This window comes from Triticum urartu, chromosome 7A, assembly GCF_056163025.1.
Source record: "Triticum urartu cultivar PI428250 chromosome 7A, HENAU_Tu73, whole genome shotgun sequence".
In the NCBI taxonomy this organism is placed as follows: Eukaryota; Viridiplantae; Streptophyta; class Magnoliopsida; order Poales; family Poaceae; genus Triticum; species Triticum urartu.
Window position 1 is genome coordinate 493,206,058 of NC_141879.1, and position 11,415 is coordinate 493,217,472.

The window sequence follows — 11,415 nt, forward strand, 5'->3', positions numbered from 1 at the left end:
CTAGATCTGTCAGAAAAACAGCTCGAAACAAAGACAGGAGATTTTTGCGTGATACGGGAGTCAAAACCCCCAGGAGGTTATATAATGAATTTTTACCGACCAAAATACGTGTCCGGTAAGAAAACGGAGTCCGGAGAGAACACGAGGTGCCCACGAGGTAGGGGGCGCTCGTGTCCTTTCTGGACTGCTGCTTATTTTTCTATTTTTCTAAATATTCCAAAACGGAGAAATATTGCCTTAAAAACTGTTTTGGAGTCGGTTTACTTACCGTACCACATACCTATTCCTTTTCGGAGTCTGAAACGTTCTGGAAAGTGTCCTTTATGTATTCCTATGGGGTTACGGTTTCAATAACATTGGTTTCAACATTTATGGGATTACCTGAGATATAGTGTTTGATTCTTTGACCGTTCACCACCTTCGGATTTGTGCCTTCGAAGTTGTTGATTTTTATGGCACCGGAATGGTAGACCTCCTCGATAACGTAAGGACCTTCCCATTTAGAGAGAAGTTTTCCTGGAAAAAATCTTAAACGAGAGTTGTATAGCAATACATAATCACCTACATTAAACTCACGCTTTTGTATCCTTTTGTCATGCCATCTTTTAACTTTTTCTTTAAACAACTTGGCATTTTCATAGGCTTGAGTTCTCCATTCATCAAGTGAGCTAATATCAAATAACCTCTTCTCACCGGCAAGTTTAAAATCATAATTAAGTTCTTTAATAGCCCAATAAGCCTTGTGTTCTAGTTCGAGAGGTAAGTGACATGCTTTTCCATAGACCATTTTGTACTGAGACATACCCATAGGATTTTAATATGCAGTTCTATAGGCCCATAATGCATCATTAAGTTTCTTGGACCAATTCTTTCTGGACCTATTAACAGTCTTTTGCAAAATTAATTTGAGTTCTCTATTGCTCAATTCTACTTGACCACTAGACTGAGGGTGATAAGGAGATGCAATTCTATGATTAACATCATATTTAGCAAGCATTTTACGGAAAGCACCATGAATAAAATGTGAACCACCATCAGTCATTAAATATCTAGGGACTCCAAACCTTGGAAAAATAACTTCTTTAAGCATTTTAATAGAAGTGTTATGATCAGCACTACTAGTTGGAATAGCTTCTACCCACTTAGTAACGTAATCAGCAGCAACTAAAATATGTGTATAACCATTAGAGGAAGGAAAAGGTCCCATATAGTCAAAGCCCCAAACATCAAATGGTTCAATAACAAGTGAATAATTCATAGGCATTTCTTGACGTCTACTAATATTACCAATTCTTTGACATTCATCACAAGATAAGACAAACTTACGGGCATCCTTGAAGAGAGTAGGCCAATAAAAAACAGATTGCAATACCTTATGTGCAGTCCTATCTCCAGCATGGTGTCCTCCATAAGCTTCGGAGTGACACTTGCGTAGGATTTGTTCCTATTCATGCTCAGGTACACAACGTCTAATAACACCATCTACTCCTTCTTTATAAATATGTGGGTCATCCCAAAAGTAATGCCTCAAATCATAGAAGAACTTTTTCTTTTGCTGGTATGTGAAACTAGGTGGTATAAACTTAGCAACAATATAATTAGCATAGTCAGCATACCATGGAGCAGTATGAGAAGTATTTATGACATTTAATTGCTCATCAGGAAAGCTATCATCAATAGGTAGTGGGTCATCAAGCACATTTTCTAGCCTAGACAAGTTTTCTGCAACGGGGTTCTCAGCTCCTTTTCTATCAACAATATGTAAATCAAATTCTTGTAGCAAGAGAACCCATCTAATAAGTCTAGGTTTAGCATCTTTCTTTTCCATAAGATATTTAATAGCAGCATGATTAGTGTGAATAGTTACTTTAGAATCAACAATATAAGGTCTAAACTTATCACAAGCAAATACAACTGCTAAGAATTCTTTTTCAGTAGTAGCATAATTTCTTTGAGCATTGTCTAGAGTTTTACTAGCATATTGAATAACATTTAGTTTCTTATCAACTCTTTGTCCTAGAACAGCACCTATAGCATAATCACTAGCATCACACATAATTTCAAAGGGTAAATTCCAATCAGGTGGCTGAACAATAGGTGCAGAGATCAATGCTTTCTTAAGTATTTCAAATGCTTCTACACAATCATCATCAAAGACAAATGGTATATCTTTTTGTAATAAATTAGTCAGAGGCCGAGAGATTTTTGAGAAGTCCTTGACGAACCTCCTATAAAAACCGGCATGACCAAGGAAACTTCTTACACCTTTGATGTCCTTGGGACATGGCATCTTTTCAATAGCATCAACCTTGGCTTTATCAACTCCAATACCTCTTTTAGAAACTTTATGCCCCAAGACAATACCTTCATTAACCATAAGGTGGCACTTTTCCCAATTCAAGACAAGATTATTTTCTTCACATCTCTGCAAAACTCGATCAAGGTTGCCCAAGCAATCATCAAAAGAAGATCCATAGACGGAAAAGTCGTCCATGAAAACCTCACAAATCTTTTCACAAAAGTCAGAGAATATAGCCATCATGCATCTTTGAAAGGTAGCAGGTGCATTACATAAACCAAAAGGCATACGTCTATAAGCAAAAGTACCAAAAGGGCATGTAAAATTAGTCTTTGATTGATCTTTGGCTGACACAGGTATTTGAGAGAAACCAGAATAACCATCTAGAAAGCAAAAATGTGTATGTTTGGATAATATTTCTAGCATTTGATTGATAAAAGGTAAGGGGTAATGATCCTTTTTAGTAGCCTTATTTAATTTGCGGAAATCAATTACCATCCTATAACTAGTAATCTTTGAGGGATCAATTCATCTTTATCATTAGGAACAACAGTAATACCTCCCTTCTTAGGGACATAATGGACATGACTTACCCACTTACTATCATCAACGGGATAAATTATACTTGCCTCAAGGAGCTTTAGTATCTCCTTTCTTACCACTTCTTTCATTTTAGGATTCAGACGGCGTTGATGATCACGAACTGGTTTAGCATCTTCTTCCAAATTAATTTTATGTTAACATAGAGTGGGACTAATGCCCTTAAGATCATCAAGAGTATACCCAATATCAGCACGGTGCTTCTTCACAGTTTTTAATAATCCCTCTTCTTCATGTTCTGAAAGGTAGCACTAATAATAACAGGGTATATCTTTTTCTCATCAAGATAAGCATATTTAAGAGTATCAGGTAACGGTTTAAGCTCAAACACGGGATCACCCTTGGGTGGAGGAGGATCCCCTGGGATTTCAACAGGTAATTTTTTTTCAGAATAGGTTCCTGTTTAAAGAATACTTCATCTAATTCCCTTCTTTCATTCATAAACATATCATTTTCATGGTCTAGCAAATATTATTCTAAAGGATCACTAGGAGGTACGGCAATAGAAGCAAGACCAATAATTTCATCCTTACTAGATAATTCTTCTTCACGGTGTTGTCTACTAAATTTAGAAAAATTAAATTGATGAGTCATATCATCTAAACTGACAGTAACAACATCCCTTTTGCAATCTATGGTAGCATTAACAGTATTTAAGAAGGGTCTACCAAATATAATGGGACAAAAACTATCTTGTGGGGAACCAAGAACAAGAAAATCAGCAGGATATTTAGTTTTCCCACACAAGACTTCAACATCTCTAACAATTCCCATTGGTGAAATAGTATCTCTATTAGCAAGTTTAATTGTGACATCAATATCTTCTAACTCAGCGGGTGCAATGTCATGCATAATTTCTTTGTATAAGTCAATAGGTATTGAACTAGCACTAGCACCCATATCACACAAGCCATGATAACAATGATCTCCTATTTTAACACAAATAACAGGCATGCCTACCACAGGTCTAGGTTTATCTGTATCACGGGGTTTAGCAATTCTAGCAGTTTCATTACAGAAATAAATAACATGCCCATCTATATTATCAGACAAGAGATCTTTAACAATAGCAATATTAGGTTCAACTTTAACTTGCTCAGGAGGTGTATATGTTTTAATATTGCTTTTATGAACCACAGTTGAAGCTTTAGCATGATCCTTTATCCTAACGGGGAAAGGCGGTTTCTCAACATAAGAAGTAGGAACAATAGGATCATTATAAGTAATAGTCTTTTCTTCAACTTTAATAGGTGCAGCTACTTTTACTTCTATGGGAGGATGATATTTAAACCACTTCTCCTTGGGGAGATCAACATAGGCAGCAAAAGATTCACAGAAAGAAGCTACTATCTCAGAGTCAAGTCCATATTTAGTGCTAAATTATGAAAAATATTGGTATCCATAAAAGATTTAACACAATCAAAACTAGGTGTCATACCTGACTCCTTACTATTGTCGAGGTCCCAATCTTCGGAGTTGCATTTAATTCTTTCCAATAAATCCCATTTGAATTCAATAGTCTTCATCATAAAAGAGCCAGCACAAGAAGTATCAAGCATGGTGCGATTGTTACCAGAAAGCCGAGCATAAGAATTTTGAATAATCATTTCTCTTGAGAGCTCATGATTGGGGCATGAATATAACATTGATTTAAGCCTCCCCCAAGCTTGAGCGATGCTTTCTCCTTCACGAGGCCAAAAATTATATATATAATTGTGATCACGATGAACAAGATGCATAGGATAAAACTTTTGATGAAATTCCAATTTCAATCGTTTGTAGTTCCAAGACTCCATATCATCACATAGCCTATACCATGTCGATGCATCTCCCCTCAAAGATAAAGGGAAGACCTTCTTCTTAACAACATCTCCGGGTACACCAGCAAGCTTAAATAATTCACAAACTTCATCCACATATATTAGATGCTCATCAGGATGTTTTGTTCCATCTCCTAAAAAGGATTAGCTAGCAGTTTTTCTACCATACCCAAAGGAATTTCAAAGCAAGCATTTTCATTTTCAGTAGGTTCAGTAGGTTGAGGAGCAACTCTTTGCTCTACTGGTCGGGGTGAAGATACCCCGAACAAGCCCCTCAGAGGATTACTTTCCATAATAACAAGTGATAGTAAATTTCAGCACACTATATAAATTTTTCCTTACCAAATTCCACCTACCAAAGGCGCTTCACTCCCCGGCAACGGGGCCAGAAAAGAGTCTTGATGACCCACAAGTATAGGGGATCTATCGTAGTCCTTTAGATAAGTAAGAGTGTCGAACCCAACGAGGAGAAGAAGGAAATGATAAGCGGTTTCCAACAAGGTATTCTCTGCAAGTACTGAAATAAGTGGCGACAGATAGTTTTGTGATAAGATAATTTGTAACAAGCAACGAGTAACAAAAGTAAATAAAGTGCAGCAAGGTGGCCCAATCCTTTTGCAGCAAAGGACAAGCCTGGACAAACTCTTATATGATGTAAAGCGCTCCCGGGGACACATGGGAATATCGTCAAGCTAGTTTTCATCACGTTCATATGATTCGCGTTCGGTACTTTGATAATTTGGTATGTGGGTGGACCGGTGCTTGGGTGCTGCCCTTACTTGGACAAGCATCCCACTTATGATTAACCTCTATTGCAAGCATACACAAATACAACAAAAGTATTAAGGTAAACCTAACCATAGCATGAAACATATGGATCCAAATCAGCCCCTTACGAAGCAACGCATAAACTAGGGTTTAAGCTTCTGTCACTCTAGCAACCCATCATCTACTTATTACTTCCCAATGCCTTCCTCTAGGCCCAAACAATGGTGAAGTGTCATGTAGTCGACGTTCACATAACAACACTAGAGGTGAGACAACATACATCTCATCAAAATATCGAACGAATACCAAATTCACATGACTACTAATAGCAAGGCTTCTCCCATGTCCTCGGGAACAAAAGTAACTACTCACAAAGCATAAACATGTTCATAATCAGAGGGGTATTAATGTGCATATAGGATCTGAACATATGATCTTCCACCAATTAAACCAACTAGCATCAACTACAAGGAGTAATTAACACTACTAGCAACCTACTAGCACCAATCCCGGACTTGGAGACAAGAATTGGATACAAGAGATGAACTAGGTTTTTGAGATGAGATGGTGCTGATGAATATGTTGATGGAGATTGCCCTCTCCCGATGAGAGGAGCGTTGGTGATGACGATGGCGATGATTTCCCCCTCCGGGAGGGAAGTTTCCCCGGCAGAACAGTCCCGCTATAACCCTAGATTGGCTCTGCCAAGGTTCTGCCTCGTGGCGGCGGAGTTTCGTCTGAGAAGATGGCTTATGATTATTTTCCCATCGAAAGAGTCCATATAGCAGAAGATGGTCACCAGAGGGCCACCAGGGGGCCCACGAGGTAGGGGGCGTGCCCCCCACCCTCATGGGCAGGGTGTGGCCCCCCTGGTGAAGTTCTTGCGCTCAATGTTTTTTATATATTTGGAAAACATCATCCGTGAAGTTTCAGGACTTTTGGAGCTGTGCAGAATAGGTCTCTAATATTTGCTCCTTTTCCAGGTAGAATCCCAGCTGCTGGCATTCTCCCTCTTTATGTAAACCTTGTAAAATAAGAGAGAATAGGCATAAGTATTGTGACATAATGTGTAATAACAGCCCATAATGCAATAAATATTGATATAAAAGCATGATGCAAAATGGACATATCAGCTTCCTCTCTCTCTCTTTGGATCTTAATACAAAGTTCTCCTCGATTTTCTTGGAGATCTATTCGATGTAATTCTTTTTGCGGTGTGTTTGTCGAGATCCGATGAATTGTGGGTTTATGATCAAGATTATCTATGAACAATATTTTATTCTTCTCTGAATTCTTTTATGCATGATTTAAATATCTTCGCAAGTCTCTTCAAATTATCAGTTTGGTTTGGCCTACTAGATTGATCTTTCTTGCAATGGGAGAAGTGCTTAGCTTTGGGTTCAATCTTGCGGTGTCCTTTCCTAGTGACAGCAGGGGCAGCAAGGCACGTATTGTATTGTTGCCATCGAGGATAAAAAGATGGGGTTTATATCATATTGCTTGAGTTTATCCCTCTACATCATGTCATCTTGCCTAATGCATTACTCTATTCTTATGAACTTAATACTCTAGATGCATGTTGGATAGCAGGTGATGTGTGGAGTAATAGTAGTAGATGCAGAATCGTTTCGATCTACTTGTCACGGACGTGATGCCTGTATACATGATCATGCCTAGATATTCTCATAACTATGCGCTTGTCTATCACTTGCTCGACAGCAATTTGTTCACCCATCGTAGATTATGCTATCTTGAGAGAAGCCGCTAGTGAAACCTATAGCCCCCGGGTCTATTTTCCATCATATTAATCTCTCATCAACTAGCTATTTCTGGCGTCGTTTATTTTGCATTCTTTACTTTTCAATCTATACAACAAAAATACCAAAAATATTTATCTTATTATCTTTATCAGATCTCACTTTTGCAAGTGGCCGTGAAGGGATTGACAACCCCTTTATCGCGTTGGTTGCAAGGTTCTCGATTGTTTGTGCAGGTACGAGGGGCTTGCGTGTAGTCTCCTACTGGACTGATACCTTGGTTCTCAAAAACTGAGGGAAATATTTACGCTACTTTGCTGCATCACCCTTTCCTCTTCAAGGGAAAACCAACGCATGCTCAAGAGGTAGCAACGCACACACCCAAGATTAATATGAAGATGCATAATGGGTTGGGATCATGATCATTATCATCACCGATTTGTAGCGAGAGAAGAACGTGTCGGTGTAGATTGTACTTGGAGTCCCTTGAATCACCGATGAACGATCCCGCGAACCGCCGACGAACAGTCCCTCAAACGGAAGACTGGAAGCACGACCTCTCTACTTGGTTGCAAGCGTACAACCTTCATGATCCGGCAGTGCTTCATCGTCTAGAGCTAATCGTCGCGGGAGAATTAGAGGAAGGATATTAGAACCACAATGGGCTCCTAATTATGAGGATTAGAGGATTAGTCTAGCTCTAATTAGTAAATTAGGACCAAGTAGAACTAGAACTAGAAAAACTAGAAAAGTCTCCAAAACTTGTATGTCAAAAGAGCACAAATCATCATGTATATATAGGTTGGAGGGGAGAGGAGGGGCCTCATAAGGGGAGGGAAAGTCCCTCCCCTTTGGCCCACCAAGGGAGAAAGAGTTGGACTCCTCCCCTGCTCCAATTCAGCCTCCCTCCTTAGGGAAGGGAGACGCCTCCCCACTTGGGCCTTTGTGGCCCAAGTTGCCTTCCACCTCTTGGTCTTTTATAAGGCTCGTTGATATTTAATTAAATATTAAATAGTTCTAAATACTTTCATACCATTTTATATATAATTTAACATCCCCGGAAATATTTTTCACTGATATATATTTATCGGTAAAACCCGGTATCACCCGATATTCACAGAAACCCTTCTGGTGACCCCTAACGCTTCTGGATCCTCTCGGAAATGTTTCGAATATTAATGAAACAATTCTACAAATATATTATCATCACTCCCGTACTACTAACACTCAGTAGATCATGATTACCTTAAGTTTATGACCGCGTAGGTTCGATAACTCATAGACATGAGTGAAACCCCTTCATTCAATGGTCGATAGCGGGACCGTGGACGTCCATATCGGTCCGTATGAGCACACAAATGATATTCGAGTGAACCTTTGGTTATCATGTGATGTTTCATTTGCTTCATGGTATTTCACAAAACCCGGGATGCATCGGTATCCTCCCGAGTCATCACTATGCTCACTATACTGAAATCCTCGTTACCGGTTTTATTCATTTTTCTCGTTGTTGTGTTCCGGCATCCCCGTGACGTACTCACCTGTGTCTAGCCAGACGATGGTGGACGCCGTCACACTAAGAGTGCCTAAGAATATCTCTCAATCGTCGGAGGAGCAAATCCCGCTCTTGAGCTATCTAGTCCCTTGTCAAACTTTCTGATGAACCCGTAAGTTGTCGTTATGATCACCGTGTTACAGGTGACGTTTGAGCAACCCCAAAGCTCATTGTACGGTAAGAAGTGACTACGATGCTCTCATGGTCTAAGGAGCAAAATCATACGTTAACACTTTGTGATATTACAATTGATTATAAACAATATATATTACTCAATTCATAACAGACAAATTTGATTCGATTCAATATGATCGTTCTTCTAACATCGTAATCTCAATGTTGTTTTAGGATTCTCGTTTAACAGTTTAAAAGATATCCTAAGATCCGAAAAATGTGATCAACAACAACACTTGAGCTAGTCCTAGAGGCAAGACTAGGAATCTTTTATTTAACTGTTTATCATTTCACACGTGCATATGAGTTTTCCATTGAACCGTGTATTCCAGGATCATAACAGTTATAGCATAGAATATAAACTCTTTAATTGTGAATATAAAAATATAATAATATAAACATTATTGCCTTTAGAGCATATTTCCAACAGTTTTGTGATTTTTTCTAGAATATATGTGATTTATAGGTGGTGGAATCACTGTAAGGCGGTTTTGAGGGGCCCACACAGACAACTGGCGCGCCTAGGGCTGACAGGCACCACCAAGACATGTGGCGCCCTGGTTGACCTCCTTTGATCAATCTTCGATCCACTAGTCCTCTTTTTTTCTGGAAAAAATCCTCAAAAATTTCCGTTTAGTTTGGAACACTTTTGTTTCTGCACAAAAATAACACCAAGTCCATTCTGCTGAAAACAACGCCAGTCCATGTTAGTTTCATTCAAACATGCAAATGAGAGGCCAAAACAATAGCAAAATTGTTGGAAAAAGTAGATACCTTTGTGTTGTATCACCTAAAAAATGGTGTAAATAAGGCATTAGAACATTTTTGTGTCATAGTAGATGTGGTGTAAATAGGGCACATGATCATTGCATATTCCGATATTTCGAAATACCAAATGTCCAAACTTAAACATGTTAGACTCACTACCAAAGTACTACGATAGACTCAGTACTAAGCACACTACTCATCATCATCATCTCGTCGTCGACACGGTTCCAAAGCTCTAGGAATGGCTATGTCTCACTATCCAACTATTCTTCTTCGTCGTCAGACACAACCTTGATCACCAAGGGGCCTACCTCGTCCTCCTTCTTGATCGCCCTTGAGGGGGCTAGACTCGTCCTCCTTCTTGATCGCCTTCTTGCCTTGCGCGTACTTATTGGCAAAGATTTCGTACTTCGCCTGCACAAGGTGTGGATTTCCCGCAGCGAACCTCGCCATAGCTGCCTCATCATTCTCATGGGAGGTGCACTACTGCATGATGAGGCAATTTTCCTTCTCCTCCTTGCGAGACACAATCCACAATTCGGGAGTGAGGAACTCCGCCAACTCCCAGCTCCTAATGTCCGAATGTATCCGCAGATGTTTGGTGTGTCTGATTTGATGCACGACGTTGGAGATGGGCTTACCGGGGTGTTTAGAGCGTCTACAACCACGATTGACTAACTTGCCCCCCTCCCTATACATTTGCGGATGCATTCATATGGTGTCCAGGCATGCCCACTTTGAGACCCTATTTGTTAGTGCATACAACCATGTCTTCCAAATTGTCCGCACACATGCATATGAATTGTGGAGGTGGTTCTAACGTGGCCGATTTCCCGTACACCTTTATATCCTCCCCATATATGGGTCGGGTTTTCGTATTTAGGTACAACCTGAAGGGGGGGTAGGCTTTCTTACTCTCTCTCCCCTGTCCAGGCACTATCCAGGTTGCCCGTCCGGACATGTAGGAACGAAGTGAGGGGTTTACTTGTAGATGCTCTTACCCTTTTTTACTAGTTGGTGTCTTGAATATATGATCCAATTTTGGCCTAGTTAAATATATTGATCATATTTTTATAGTCGTTATTATGTACTATAGAGGTGACTCCACTTTTTAATGAACAACATTTGAATTTACATGAGACATGGATACTACCTCGAGTAAGAACCATTTGTATACTAAGACATAAAGGCATGGATCATAGAGAAATACAAGGAGAAAGCCAAGTCATGATCAAGGAAGGAGAAGCACGCAAAGGGCAGCTTCGGTCGGGTGGTTGGACTGTTTGGGTTGATACCACCAACCCATGTATATTAACACCCCAAACTATACAAGTCATACCGTGTTTTCAAAAAATAAAATATAAGTCATAACCGTGTCTAGAGATCTAGGGTTTGCAAAGCATATTAATTTGGATGGAGTTTGCTCATCTAAGCCTGGTCCAATGGAATGTTCCGCATTCGGCTAGAGAACCCCCACTCCAGTCAAATACTTGCTAGCGTGGGGAATCGGTCATTTGTGGATGTTGAGCCAAAGACTCTAGCCCAGGATTCCATTTGCAAGTGGTTAACTCCCTCAATAAACTTTATCCAGGAAAGTTCTAATTCTTTTAAGGAAAGTGAAAAAAATGAAAGAAGGAGCATTAACATTTATTTAACGAATTTCAATAGAGACTT